Source organism: Acartia tonsa, chromosome 8 (assembly GCF_053477335.1).
Source record: "Acartia tonsa isolate MP-2025a chromosome 8, ASM5347733v1, whole genome shotgun sequence".
Lineage (NCBI taxonomy): Eukaryota > Metazoa > Arthropoda > Copepoda > Calanoida > Acartiidae > Acartia > Acartia tonsa.
In genome coordinates, this window is record NC_137267.1 from 27,659,640 (window position 1) to 27,675,959 (window position 16,320).

The 16,320-nt window shown below is 29.5% G+C and overlaps 1 protein-coding gene across 2 annotated transcripts in view; it reads left to right on the top strand.

The window, feature by feature from the left end:
- The first annotated feature begins 6,227 nt into the window (after positions 1-6,227).
- The window catches only part of LOC145326426 (glutamate receptor ionotropic, NMDA 2B-like), a 295,851-nt gene continuing 285,758 nt past the window's right edge, over positions 6,228-16,320 (top strand). For both annotated transcript variants that reach the window (XM_080169776.1, XM_080169777.1), the window contains exon 1: positions 6,228-6,248. The gene's annotated coding sequence lies outside the window, so the exon portion shown is untranslated. The remainder of the gene's footprint in view (positions 6,249-16,320) is intronic.

Below are 16,320 nucleotides of genomic sequence, written 5' to 3' on the forward strand. Positions count from 1 at the left end.
TTACAATTAAAACCTGCGCCCTTTCTATTTAACATTTCTTGAAAGAGTTAAATATCAATTTCTCTATCTATATAATTATCTATTTAAATCCTTTTAAATCCTCATTTTAGTCTCCATGGCAGACGCACAGACAGATAGACCGACCCTAAATGTAGAGAAGCTTGGCTTTTGATAAAAAAAAAGTTGTATGGTAATACAATAAATTTATGGATTATAAAATATTTATATTGATAGGTGAACAGTTTATTTGTAGGCGAGTAGATTAAGTATGTTAGATACAATAAAATAATAGAGGGTTGAATGGAAAGATAGAATAATGTTTTATGGTGGTATTTTAAACTCTTATGAAAGATAGATGGTTAGATAGATAACTATTGAAAGAATAAATGTATAGTAAGTAATAGATTACTAAATGGAAAATTGAAGTTAGATAGATAGTAGATTGAATGATATTCGATATTGATCTTATTAATTTTGCAATTAACGATAGATAAATAATCAAAATTTAAGATAGATAGATAAATAGTTATAAGGATGGATTGATAGATAGATGGATAGAATAATGTTTAATGAAGATCTTTTGAACTGTGGCATGAAAGAGCTAATCTGTATGTGTGTGTGTGTGCACTCTTTACTCAAATACATTCTCTGTGTATTTTGTGTGTGCGTGTGTGTGTATGTGTGCATTGGTGTGTGTGTGTGTGTGTTGTTCTTCAAAGAAAAAGAAGTAAGTAAATATACTTAAAAGTCGATTTTAACATTTTCAATATTCTTCTTCGCAACCATAGCTTAAAGCATATATGGATCTCCTCGGTTCAGGAAGGTAATATGTTCTATTATTAACCCAAAAAGCTACAGGGGATGGCTATTCTGGGGGAAAACTATTTTAACCCAACTGATGCACTTATCTGGCTGATAAATTATCATGTTCCAGATAAATTGGACGATTTTTACAACAATTTTTTTTTTGAAAATATGATTTTAAACTCTTTCTCCGTTGCTGCCAGTTGTATGTGCATTAGAGGGTTTCAAATCACTCTTACATAACTTATACTACGTTCTCTCAAGATTATAATATAAAAAAATGGAAGTAATAACTCCCCAATAAAATATTAAAACATAAAGGCAACACGTGTATTTATGTTTTTAAATCATGGATTAATTGAATACATTGAATTTTTAGATGAAAAAGAGGTATTCAAAGATTTTAACTCCATTATGCACAAAACCTTGCAATCAATGAAACCAAAAGTGTATAAGTTGTTTTTTTTTCTCTTGAAGGAAAAAGAGACTTAATTTTAATTTAATTTGAAATGGTCTAATGTGCACTCTTGTTCAAATACCCGCTTCTCTATAATCCTTCTATTTCCCGGCACTGTCAGCAAACATTGAAAAATGTTTTAACAAAAATGATAAAATTCTAGGGAAATATTTATATTCAAGGTAATTTCCAAGGTTTGACTATGGATGTGTGGAGTATTTTTGTGTTCTTTTGTATGTATAGAGTTCATGTGTAGGTAAGGCATGGTTTTTTTTCTTTTAATTCATAAATGAAGTTCTATTTAAATTTGAAAAAAGAATTCTAAAAAGCGAAACTAAACCTAAAACTGCTATCTTGGTTAATTTACATTAAAAATAGAAAACTTTCCAAATTGTGTATATAATCTTGTTTAGCAAATTAAGAATTTTGAACTTTTTTGTAGGAAAGCTTTACAAACACACACCTTTATATACTTTGTTATACATCTCTTTACAGTATTTATAAACTTTACTCAAATTGTTTTAAACCCATTCTTTAATTTTATTTAGTTTTTATGAAAACATTTATATAATCAAAGTATAGAACAATTATTTTTAATACATTATATGCGATATCAATTAGCTAGTTAAGATTAAATATAGTTTGACGACATAATATAACTTTTAGCGAAGTTTTTTGGGTATATAAAATTGCATGCTGAAAATATAAGAACGTTCATATTTCCACCTTATTTAAGTTCACTATTCTTTTCACAGCGAAGCTACTCTAGTTACCTTATCTCTACATCTGTCATTTTAACTGTCAGTTCGTAACACTCTGGGTTAAAGTTATTTTACTGGTTGTCATTTAGATGGATGAACTTTTGTGTAAAAAAAAGATTCCACTTACCCATTGGCATTCATTATACAACTTACTTGGTCCGTCAGTCTATCTGTCATGCTTGATTCTAAATGGATTATGTGATTTACCCGACTGTTATCAGAGATAGACGGTATTGAATAGAATTTGCTTGTTGTATCCGCGTTTATTATGGACATAATGGTTATTTCTAAAACTTTAATGTGTGTGTAATTGATAATTATCTATCTGCTAATGAATATGAATAACTATATATATCAAGAGGCATAGCTTTTCTGTATTTAGTGTTAGTTAATAAGTAAGTAACTGATAGCTCTGATCGTAAATTTGGGCATTAAGAAAAGTCCTCATTATAATGAGTATAAGGAAAAAGGCGTACCATCTCTTTGTAGTTACATCTCAAAATGTAAATAGGAAGAAATCAACGTCCAATCAAAGTATCATTTTCCAATATTATTTGGCCCAATTTCAGCCTTGTCAAGATTTACTTTGATGGACGTAGTCATTCTTGTTGTAATTATACACATATTATGAATCCTTCTATTCAATACAAGTTAATACATTATCTGCCTAAAATCATTAACTAAAAGATCAATAATAGATATTAATAGCGTATACTGTTTGTTAAACCTCATATATCCCAAACAATTAAATGTAAAGTTCGTGGTTTGTTAGATGTTGCCTAATTGGGACTAAGAGAATAGGGTAGATAAATTAATATTTATCAATTAACCAACCTTTTGTTACGCAACCTGTCTGCAGAGGGTTTTGCCAGTATGTTCCATACTAGACTAGACAATAGAAAAACCATATTACCGCTTTTAGTATGGTTCAGTTTGGTTCAGACTGAATTTTACGGTGTATTTTTATATGGATTTATGATTTCTGTGGATTTGGTGAAGGTTTCAGATATTAGTTCCAACGTGTGCTCATCATTTGACTTGCAAAGCTGTATTTGATAATATTGACCCTAGTTTGTCGCTCACTAACTTTTGCTAATAAAGACGTTTTTTAAAAACAGCATCTAACAGTAGCAAAACTATAAATAAATAAAAATGTAAAATCAAAACCCAGCTAAAGCTCATTTCAATCATTGCATTGTTGATGTACAGGCAAAGGAAGTTTGGAGTGTTTGCCCATTTGTCAGGAGAATATTTACAAAAGAATTCAAAATAGGTTAGCTAATCTGTAATACAATAAAATTCGTAGGGATGTTTTTAATTTTGAGCAATTTCCAATTATTAGTTACATTGGAATGAATTATTTCGTTAAATGATTATTTTTAACAAGCTTATTAATTCTGATTTATTGTCTTTTATTCATTATTAGTTACTATTAATTACACATATAAGATTACTTGTTTTTTTTTTTTTGTTTTTAATAATTTATTTCCAAGAAACAAATTAAACATGATTAATATTTGATATAATTATCATAATATGATAATACAATAGCAATATAGTATCTAATTAATACGAAAAATTTGTACATTATTTTTACTAAGCAATATAAATTCAACAAATTTATCAATGAAGTTACAATCAATTCCTGTGTTAGTAAGCATTTTTGACGCAAATTGTGCAATAAAAAGTGTTTGAGCAAAACAATTAAAATCATCATATTTCAATAAATGTTCATCCTTGCTTATTTTTAATGCCCTATCTTTGGCTACAAGTGTTAACATGCTAATTTGAATATACTCGTCATTTTGGTATACAGGAAAATGTATATTAAACAGATAGAAGTTTTCTTTCAAAAAAATAAAATCTGGCTTGCCATCATTGTAATAATGGTCTAGAAATAGAGCAAGACAATGCATAAAATATCTAGGGAAGTAGCATTCCATAATTGAGTGATCAGTATCTGCTTTTTTTTTACATTTTAAACAAAGACTATTATCCAATAGATTCATTTCATACAGTTTATTTCTACTTATAAGGGTACGATTAAATTGCTCAAACAGGAAACTTTTATAATATAATACAATAGGTAGCGACAGAATTTTATTAAAGCTGTTTTTGAAAACCTCAAAGTCGGGATTGTATTTTTTATCCATTTTTCTAGTTTTAAATGATGGGGGAACAAATTGATCTTGCAATAATTCGTTGTTTGTTTTTTTAAAATGAAAGGTATATATGCTAGGAGAATTTTCAAAAAGCTTTATGATGGGCTTCAAAACAAACTTTTGTTTTGATTCAGTTAAGCAAATTAAGTTATTAAATTCAAAACCACTATACATGTTTTCTACCACTTTTTGTAGTTTTAATAAAACTGGTTTCTCAGTAAGATTTTCTTTAATGGCAGAATTTAACAATGGCCGATATAGAACTTTGTGCTGTATTTTGATGAAATCAAGAATTGATGCAATGGTGTTTAGTCCATGCTCTTTTAGTTCCATTATATCAACCCTGTTAAATTTGACATTTTTTGCCCAAACAGATGAAGTAATATTTGAATGAAGAAAGGTTTCTCTATGCTTTTCTAGAAGTACTAAAAATCCTTTTGCTTTTCTAAACATTAGTCCACTTTCTAATGGATAAAAGGTTCTAAAATTTTTAACATATTTATGAAAGATTTCAGATCCAAGGTTATCAAAAATACTACTTATTGGTACATGTTTGTGAGACAAAAGTCTTGCGATATTTGAGTTTGGGAAAAGATGGGCGTGCTTTAATAAATTTAAGAAAGCATTAAACCAAATAATAAATGATTGTTGAGATGGTAACAACATATTTAGCCCACCATGAGAATAATCCATCTCTATTCTGTTTTTTGCAACCTTTTATCTATAAGAATTTTTTCCTTCTATGCTTTTAGAGGACCAAAGAAATTTTGCTGTTACTTTCCAAAGTTTTTTAATTTGCTTTTGATTAGGAGCATAAATTCTAAATATATGAAAAGCCATGGTGTTCATTAAGGAGAAAGTTATATTTCTACGTTTAAAAACATTATCACTGCTAAAAAATGCAAATTTTTTAGACTTTATATCAAGTTTTTCAAACAATTGTTTGTATGTAACATCTGCTGCTTGGGTCAAATTAAAAGATATATAAATGCCTAGATGCTTTACTATATCACATTTATTCCCTAGTAATGAAATGTTAGGCGGACACTCCCCATGCGTAAGAATTTTAGTTTTTTGAAAGTTTATTTTGATATTTACTGTTGATTCTAACTTTTGAAGTGAGTTGGAAATCAATTGTATATCTTGATTCGTTTTTAATTGGAAGGCACTAAAGCCATCATCAACAAAAAATATTGGATCAAATGGTTTTCCATCCAACTTCAAAGTTAGGTTCTTAATCTTAGGACTAGTTAAACAACAATAAAATATGTGGTTGTAAATATCAAATAAGCTTCCACTTGAAGGTGCCCCTTGAGAGAAACCAATTTTATTTTTATATTTTCTAGACGAATTCCCTTTAACAACAACTTTGAAACTTCCGCCATTTGTAAGAGAAATCCAAGATTTCGCAAAATTACCCTCTGGAAAAATATGTTTAATAATAATATTGGACACACAATGTAATGCTTTGTCATATGCACGTTGTAAATCAAAAAAAATTAGTTGGCTATTATAGTTGTGTGTTTTGATATGATTTATTATGCTTACTATAGATAGACTGGCATTGGACATATGACGTTTAGGTATAAAGCCATATTGGTCAGAATGACAAATTTTAGAAAGCAAAGGAGTAACTTTTTTATTGATTGCTTTATCAAGAATTTTTAAAACATTTTCCATTTGTGCAATAGGGCGGCGATTTCCAGGTATTGATGGATCTAGTCCTGGTTTAGGAATATATGTAATATTTCTTTCCTTAACAAATGATAAACTAGAATTATCCAAATCGATATCATACATATTATTAAAAGCTTTTGTAGTGAATTTAGGTAAATTATCAAGCAAGAAAGCAAATAATTGTGTTGGTTGAGATGTAGGGCCTGGCATGCTATTTGCTTTCATGCTCTTTATAACTTTTCTGAATTCACTCGCTGTTGAATATGGGTTTGTTAAATGCTTAATCTTAGGATACATATTGTCAAGCTTTAAATCAAAAAAATTAAGTAGTTTATCTAAATTCGAATTTGGCATAACATTAGGACATGCTTGATTCACTTCTACAAGATTACTTGTTAACTTTAAATTTTATTATCATTAAAGCTAGAGATTCCATTTTTAATACTTTAATTTATTCTATAAACTAAAATTTAGACCAATATTTTGAGTTTTTACAATTTTACTAAACATCTCCTTATCTTTTCATACACTTTGTTTAACCAAGAAAATAAGTTATCTTGAGACAGAGTTTATAAAATACCATGAGTTATGGCCTTAAACTTTTCCAACGGTTAGATATGATTATTAATTGGATGAAATACATGAGAGTTTGTTCTGTGATTTATATCCACGAAGAAAATTTAAAGAACAGAAAACCATATGGATTAAAGTTAAATATGTATTTATATGAAAATACAAAAGGCAAAATCATTTAATGTGTCATCACATACACTAAAACCATTTTATAGAACCGCCAACGCAGGATACTAGGTAACTTATGTGTTTTAGATCAATGATAATAAATATGCGTGGATATTTTTTATTGTGGTCAATTTAGGTTGCTAACTTGGACATAACTTATTGTTAGTTCGTTCATCCAGTAGAAGGGATGGATGGAGTAAAGGGGTTGGATAAGGAGAATCGTTATTTTAGCCAGCTACTTAATTACGATAAAGATAATATGGTGTGTCTCGTCCTCTTTTTGAGAAAAATACCTGTTGTCTTTTGGTCCTGGTCATATTTGGATGTCTCTAGAATTAAAATCTTAGACTTCTGTCTAAAAGTCAACAAATGACCGATAAATATAGAAAAATCCATTTTGGATCATTTGCTTTTCAAGTAGCAGAACTCTGCGCTTAATGTTTAGGCGGAAATTTTGGGACACAAATAATTTGTATGGGTTAGAGGCATTGTTATGTAGATTAATATTGACCATAGAAATGTACATATTAGTTTACTAATGATCACAAATAGTATCTAGCTATCTAGTTTTAGGAGCAAAGCATCTCTGAAACTATTTTTTTCTATCTATAATATGATTGATTCAGTGAATAGAGTAATAGGGCTGATTAATGAATAATCTGCAGATTAATGAACCAATAGGTTTCTAGATGTTTTGGAAAGATTTATAAGACAAATGCACATCTTCTGTATAGCTCTTTTGTTAGTGTGTAAGTGTTTTGTAACATTGCGATTTAGGAAATTCTTTTGATTTTATTGGCTGCCTTGAGAGATATATACATATATTATTTGGTAAATTGTGCACAGGCTTCGCTACTTACAAATGATGTCATCATTGTTATATGGAATATAGTATATATTTTTATAGAAATGGTCCCATTAGTTTACTAATGAAACGGTCACATGAATAATATTAATCTCATCAAAAGCAAAGCTTTTGGTGGGCTTTTATAACTGCAGGTTTTCTAAAACTTGTGTTCTATGAGGAGTATTCTTATATTCCGGCTATTTACAAGATCTAACTGGACAGACATACCAAAAAATAGTTGTTTTAGAACCTGAGAATTTTTTTTTAAAAACTGTCTCTATTCATTTGAAAATATATTTATTCTGAATTTAGGCCAAAGTAAATATTTCTTTCTAAATTATCTTAATTTGTGTAGCCTGACAGTATTCCTTCAATGAAACAAATATTAATCTCTCAAAAAAATTTGTCAAACATGCTGATATGAAATATATATGATTCATATCAAGAACATGGCTTATATTACTTCCTTAATGTTGACATGTGTCGTTAGAAGAGCTTATTTTCCAACGAGTACGACAATAAAAACTAATATTTGGATATTTTTGATATGAACCTAGATTTCAAGTGATATCATAATCAAATTTTGAAAAATAGAATAGAAAAAAAAACATTTGAACGTAACAAACAATCAGAAAAACGCAACTGGCCTAAAAAGTTGCTTTGCTGCTGAACTTCAGACAAACTAAACATTTATCATTTAGTAGCTGATTAATCTTAACTTATATCTATGACTCAAAAAATCTTATATTAAAGAAACACTCTTGAAGTCAGACACTATGAAAAATTCTGAAATTTGTAAACAAAATTCCATGCGTTAATAAGTGTTGACCAATACTGCGTTGCTATTGGTCAATAAGGTGACGGATTGGGAAGCTTATTGACCAATTACAAATAAGAAAAGGGTAATATATCTTCGAGAGTTTCTATAGTTAATCTTATGCAATAAATCACATCATATTGAGGTCTAAACTGAACTTAATTTCAATGTTTTGAATAGAATAAGAAAACTAAAAAACTCACTTGTTATCAAAGTGACACATTAAGTTTAAAATTTAATAGATTTCCTGCTTTTAAAGCAAATTTGTTTCAGCAAGTTTTTGGTGCGAAGCATCTCTACGTGGATTCCTCTTCCTTTCTGCCACAATGAGTTAATCACTATCCCTCATTGACTAATTCATTCAATCAATAATTCAGATATTTATAGATGCTCTCTATAATTTTCTTCTTTTTAATAGATTTCTTCTTTTTTTGTATATAAATTTTGGATCAAGTGCAGTTCAGAGGAATGAGAAACTGTCCCAATTTTGTATAACTTTAGCGGAACAAGTTCCAATTACGTCATATTTTTCTTTCCCGAAAAAGAGAAGGGGGAAAGAAAAAAAAGGGAAGGGGGGAAGAAAAAAGAGATGGGAGAAAAGGGGGTTTTTCCCTATCTCTTTTGAAGAGATTTTCTTCCCCCCCTCCCTTTTTCGGGAAAGAAAAATATGACGTAATTGGAACTTGTTCCGCTAAAGTTATACAAAATTGGGACAGTTTCTCATTCCTCGCAGTTCACGATAAAATATCTCTGGTAACGATTATCTCCAAAAATCTATGAAGTTTAAATGCTGCTAGTTGTCAAACGGCTGAATGAACATGGCACACCCTGTTAAGGCATAAAAAGTCCAATAAATTATCTGGAATAGCCAAGATCCAATGATGCACAGGAAAAGCTTCACTGAAGAAAACTTTTTTGTTATAAGTCTTATGTCTATTACTATTATTAAGTAATGTCTATTCCAAACTATTAGTTATTTTTTTCTGCTGGTTAATTTTTGTGCGAGTATAATCTATATGTTTCACCGTTTGGTCTTTAGCAGTCATAAAATTTCTTCGATTTTTGGAGATAAAATTTTCATCCAGTAATTATGTAAACAAGGATGACAACATCCATAAAAGCGAAGCACTGAAACGGTAGGACAAACGGACATGAACGCTTGTATAGTATCTGAACTGAAAAATCGGAACATAAATGTATAAATGTCGAATCAAAATTGTAGGTAAATTTGTTGAAAAACTGCTTAAAAACAGGATAATGTTTATGGACATACTTACATTTTTGGACTTGATTATAGAGTTGCTTCGCTTATAATATTGTTCTTTGTTGTCCCAGGAATCAATATACCAAAAATCAGATAAAACGGATAATTAAAACACTTGAAAATTTGTTGTTAAAAAAGTAGAAAAATCAACATGTTTAAAATGGACGTACGGACATTCTGGTAATGATTATAGAGTTGCTACGCTTTCTAAATCGTACCCAACTACTACAGGAATCATCATGCAAAGTTTGAAATCGATAGGACAATTCTAACATGCCTAAATTAACGAATAAAAGCTATCTATCTCGGACGGACGGACTTATTTAAAACATCGATCTGTGTTATTCTAATATTCATCTCAATATGGTAAAAAAGTTTTAATGTAAATTATATATTTTCAAACAAGGCAAAAACTAAATCCCTAATTTAACCAAATTTGTTTTGAAAGTTTAATGCTGTATGATTTAAACATTATATAGTTTTTTTTTCAAATCCCCTCTTTATCCACAATAAATGTTTTCCCAATCAAAATATATTATTTTCATATAAAACAAGGACATTTATATACATAATATATAGAGAATATTAACACATAGATGATAATAATTCAGCCAACAACCTAAAATTGTTAGTTGTTGGTTGTAATTACAGACACACAACAACAGTTCTGATTCTAGAGAAACTCTTATTAAAATAGTTTTATTTGTTTGCATTGCATAAGCTAAATTATGTTTTAATGTCTGAAGACGAAAACGCTTATGGGTGAAGGATATGTTTTAATTGTCTAAAGCAGTTATATTAAAGAGTAGCTTTGCTGGAGACCTAATGGCTTAACAATGTTATCAAACATTGAAACACAAAATTACACGTTAGATTTCAAATCCCCTTTTTTTCCTAAATCTATTTTTGCCTATTTAGCCCCCTAATTTTTTCCCATTCAGTAAACCTTAAATAAAATCGGAATTTTTTAATGGCTTCATTGATTCCTAATAATTGAATCCTAATACTTTTTTAATCATTGGTGCTGGCTGACATATTATCAAATTGTAGTTTGGTCAATTAATGATTTTATCACTTACATACATCATAATACAAATAATGCCAAATTTCTGTTTCTAATCCCAGACATACATTTCAAGTGTATCTTTGCAATAAGTAAGATAGATGAATCCAGTAAAAATTCAGTGTTGTGACATGTCTACACATATATTCTAGATCAGAGCTAAACCTTTTCAAACTTAACAACAAATAAATATATATTTAGTAAGGGATTACGCAGCGAGCAAGGGTAATGTCTCTGAAGAAAAGCAAAAAAAACTGAAACACAGGCCCAATAAGTCTTATTCTATTTCTAATATGTGTAAACTAGCCCATAAAATTAACAAGGGTTCAAAACTAAAAAAAGATTTGAATTGTTTAATAGTTGCTTTGCTGTGCCAATTTTAATTATTTCTAAACAAGCCCTTAAAGTAATTTTAAAAAAATATGCTTTTCTTACTATTTTTAATTAGATCCAACAATTTTACTTGTAATAATATCCTTCCATTTATTGGAATATAGTTTCCTCTCCACGTATTATGCTGTCTTTAATCTGATGACGGGTAATAAAAATCTGAAAATTGAAATGACGCAAATGACGCAAATTCTGACGCAATTCTGAACGCAATTCTCACGTTTATCTAAAAATGCAACATATAATAATAGCTATTAAAACAATTTTCAAGCATAACTTTTATCTTATTAGGATAACAATTAAAAAAGAAAAATATTTTTACCATATGAAATTCGTGATCAAACACCTAATTGAAAAAAATGCAAGACATAGCTTTTATTTTAAGAAAGACTAGGAGCAACGGACGCCCCCAAGAAGCCTCTAGGTGTTCTTAAGGTGGGAGGGGGATAAGTCAACCGCCCTTCTACTTTTTAACTGAGTTTTAATAAGAAATATCCAGAAAAAAATTTGGGGGTGTGATTTTAAATTGGGAGGGTAGAGATACGCTCTCCCAAAATAGATAAAAACCTTCCCTGTACCTAAAAAAAAGCTTAATTGCAAAGGAAAACCAAACAGATGTCATTTTTTAACAATTTTATAAAAAAAACATTGGCGCACTTGTATAAACACCTTATCGCTATCAAGTTTTGGAACAGATAATCCAGAAAAATCCAGTTCAAAGGGGAATGCATAAAGAGATGGGGCGAATCGAACCGAAAATAGTTATGATGGACATCTTCCTTCATCTTTAATCTTATATGCTTTTTAAATGTGTCCCTTCCTACTGCTTAATATGTAGTGTTCATACATTTACGTAAACAATGAATTTTAGAAAATTTATTAGATTATATATCCTTTTTTTAGAAAGTTAATAATGATTTCTAGTAGCTTTTTTTCTTATAAATGAATTAAATTTTGTTGTCAACTTGCTTGAAAACAAACAAAAGTCTAAATTGACCAAAAAGATTTTTTTGCATAAACAAAAGGGTGGTTTTCTATGAACAACCCCTATAAAAATGATCCGAGTGGCGGGGGGGGGGGAAATGAAACCATGAAAGGGGGAAAGGGGACACGTGATACCCTAAACAAAGGGGAGAATAGGACAAGAGGGGGGGGGGGGTGCAATGTATTCTGATTTATTCATTGAGGTTGAACCACTTTGTCATAACATCTGCCGCCTGCTAAACGCCACACAGTGAAGCAATGAAAACTGGCAGCAATTATTGAGTTATTCTAGAGGATACTTTTCCTAATTTTTAAAGGGTTGCTATAAAGTATTTAATCATTAAGCAAGAACACAGTAAAAGTGTCGGACTGATTATGACGTAACAAAAAAAATTAGCCAATGAGAGGCCACTGTAAATTTTACCATTGGTCAATAATGGCCTCTCATTGGCTAATTTTTTTTTGTTACGTCATAATCAGTCCGACACTTTTACTGAGTTCATTAAGCAACTTTATTGGGTTGGAAAATTGACCAGCTGACCCAGACATTTCAAGATAATTTTCCTTATTCTTCATACAATAGGATTGAAATAATACAAAGCTTTATAAAAAATCTTGTTCATTTTGTTGGTTTTTAGAAAGATTGTGTAAAGTATAATGTAAGATATTAGGTGAGGCACTTTTAGAACAGTAGACGCCAAAGAATTGAGCTTGACCACTCAGAGAAAAAAAAACAGTTTCACCGGCCATCAGATAAAATTATTTATGCTTATTCTAAAATTTGTTAAACCTTATCTAATGTTTTCACATAGGGCGGGGTAAGGCGTAATTCATGAAAGGGAGAGGGGTTTATAAGAGTGATAAAGAGGGGGAGGAGTTTTAGTTAAAACTTATTAAACAAAAATTAGCCTTAATCACAACATACAACTTTAGATATTGTGTATTAATGGTTCAATAATTATTTACTCAATTGTATCAACCATAAGTTTCTTTTTTTCTTTGTTTTCTTAGTTTGTGCCCAAAAGATTGTGATGTGCCTAATTTTTTGCTGGACAAAGAAGATTATTCCTTTCAAAGAATATTCATAAAGTTTCCAAAACAGTGTATTTACTTTTTGAATGGCTAGGTAGACCTTGCTGAGACTAGGGACCTAGCCACTAGTGAAAAGCTAATTCTAAAGGCTATATAAATTCGAATTATAGACAAAAATGGACGTGGTACCAAATTTTGAAATTCTCCTAATCAGCCATACCCTGCTAATTCAAAACTAAAGGCTGGGTGAAATTTCCCCTTCCCAACACTCACCACTCATATAAAGTCTACGAGTTATCGCTTGGACAAATAATAAGAAAACATTTTTTATTTCCAATTGATTTTGATTCAAATTGTATATATTTTATGAGAATTATCAGCAAAATTAAAATAACAATTTGGATTACCTTTTTCAGAACTTATATAGTCGATTTAAATCGTTAATATTTTATGTTAACATAATGCTTATTGTTTATCTAAATACCCCATCCTGTCCCGTGCACTCATAGGATAATATTGTCTATTAAATAATAATTTAGAGGGTGTGAGTGGGCGGACTATTTATGCATAACAATTTATTCGCATATCATTCATTTTGTAAAGCGAAGCTTTTCTGTAATTAGGGTAATTCAGTCCGCACGTCCATAAAGATTAGCTCTATAAAGAAAGATATGTCTGGTACTTAATATTTACTATACAGAATACATCTATGCCAACATGTCTAAATGCTTCGCATTGGATCATAGGAAGATTCTAATCTATTTCTGTATTGTAAGTTCAAGCACTTGATAAGAAATTGCCTTTGAAAAGTAAATCCTTGCACACACAAACAAATGTTTTCAAGAACTCGTAACAATTTTAAAAAATTTCATAACATAAATAATTTTTCTTTTAAACTCTACAAATTACGCCTTCCTGTAAAGCACAAATAATTCACCACTGAGGTTCCTGCAATATACAAAGAACTAAGAATAGAACTTGACATAACTTACAATATTGTTGAGGCAACATATGTTTTATAGAATCATCATAACATTATCAAAATATTATAGTTTGTTAACACTTACATTATAAACATATCAAGCTGTGTATATCTATTTATCTTATTATTGGCTTTACCCCTAGCCTCTAATGAGTGGGGTTAAATCATCACAACTAATGTTCCAAAAAAGCATTCTAATTACCATCTTTATTGCCACCATATTAATCTTCTATTTTTGGGGATGGAAGGTGATACCCCCCCCCCCTAAGGAAATATCCTAAAATTTTCATTTTGCCAGTAGGGATATTCTCTTATATCTCGGTCAAGCTGTTAGCGCGATCTTAAGCTCAATCCCTACGGTCAACAGACAAACCTTAGGGTGAACAGACAGACATTGTTCTACTTTATTCAACATGTAACAATCTATCTATCTATCATGTCTAAAGATAATATATTATGTTATTAAATAATGTATATGAGTCTAACACTTTATACTTAGTAATATTGTATATTTAAAGAACACGTTAAATTTCCATAGATAGTCACTGTCGATCTACCAAATTTAATTTTGATGCTGTTTTCATGTCCACATAGTGATACAGCCAATATTATAATTATGATACAATCTATATGTATATATATATATATTTGTCAATGTTTCATGGTGGATATAATGTTGGTGAAAATATCAAGAAAGTGGCCCTCTTAACAGCCTATCGATAAAATAAACCACATAGCTATGACTGCTTTGATTAATTTTGAAGAAATACTATCTGATAATCCAACTGACTTGTACAATATTGTACAAGAAAAGGGGGATTTAGCCAAACAAGGTCTTTATTTTTTCAACTGTTCAAATGCACCAAACTTCAAGAATAGAGGGGTAGAACAATGACAGTAAATTAACCATTCTAAATATCTAAGGTACAGAAGTATATTTTAGAAGCTGTATTTGGAAAGGCTTTTATGTTGATTAACTTACCCCCAAAAGTCATTGTCCTATCCATCCCTGATTATGTTAGGAAAAACAATGAGTATTCTTAGAAGCGAAAAATATATTTTAGAATACAGATTTCATTTTAATTATTAGAAAATTTTTACTCTTGTTTCTTTTCCCTTTTCGTTGGTCTGTTTGTATTGTCCATATAGTTTGGTTTTTTGAAAGCCTAATACTCCAATGCTAGTCTGATGGAATAAGGTACATGTTGTTAAGAATATAGATAATAGCTTGCTTGCTTATTCGCGGAATTTTACTTACTTCAACCAGACAGCAAACTTGAAGTCAAATATGTTCAACATAATCGATATATCGACAATAACTTTCAATATTTTTAAAAGATCATCAATAAAATACTTTATGTTCTCTTCCCATTTTTATAACAATTATTAGTTTTTTTAGTGCTGGGCAATTTGCATCTTATTAGGAAAAGTTTCCTTCTTTTTGCAATAACAAAAAAATATTGAAAATTAATATTTCGGTTTGTAATACCCAATCAAAAGATATTTAATGGAATAAATTAAAAATGTTATAAAATTAGTCATTCTAAAATATTCTTTATCATTAAAGTTGTAAATTAATAAAATATAAATAGTCTATGATGTAAATTTATATTTGTAACAAAGCTACATTATACTTGGTATTTTTGTCCATCAATTTGTAGCTTCATTCCTAGAGTTTCTACAATATGATATGATTAGCCAAAACTGCAAGTTGATAAAAAATAATAGTATTGAAGCTCTTCGGAAATATTAGGTTACTTTAAAAATTCTTATTTAAAGTGAATCAAAAAGGAACAGCTCATGCAATTTACAATTGACACTTAACAAAAATTCTGTCTGTAAGTTAAATTAATTTTTTTCTGTTTTAAACTCTTTTATCACTTTTATCTATGCTAATATTGTTTAGAACAATCACATGAATTATACTCATTACTCGTCTCGTCAATATTGTCCGTTAATAACTTTTTCTTGCTTAATTTTTCTTTATTTTCTCATGATTGTCCTTGTTAGTGTTTTAATATGCCGACAAACATAGTGTTAATACTTGTAATAACAGTTGTAAAACACAAAAAAATAAGTTTTAAATTCATTTAATTTTATAATAAAGCTTAGATTAGCACATTTCTTTAGAGTTATTACATAAAGGAAAGATATAATTACTGTAGAAAATATATGGTAGAACAGGATACATAGAAAATTAACTTTCTCTACGACTACAAAATCCATTGAAATACTAACAAAACTTGAAAACAAGGATGGCACAAAACCATGAATGAGAAGTTTAACACATCGCGCATTTTGATTATAGAAATGTAAAAATTTTAAAAGTAGTGTAGAAT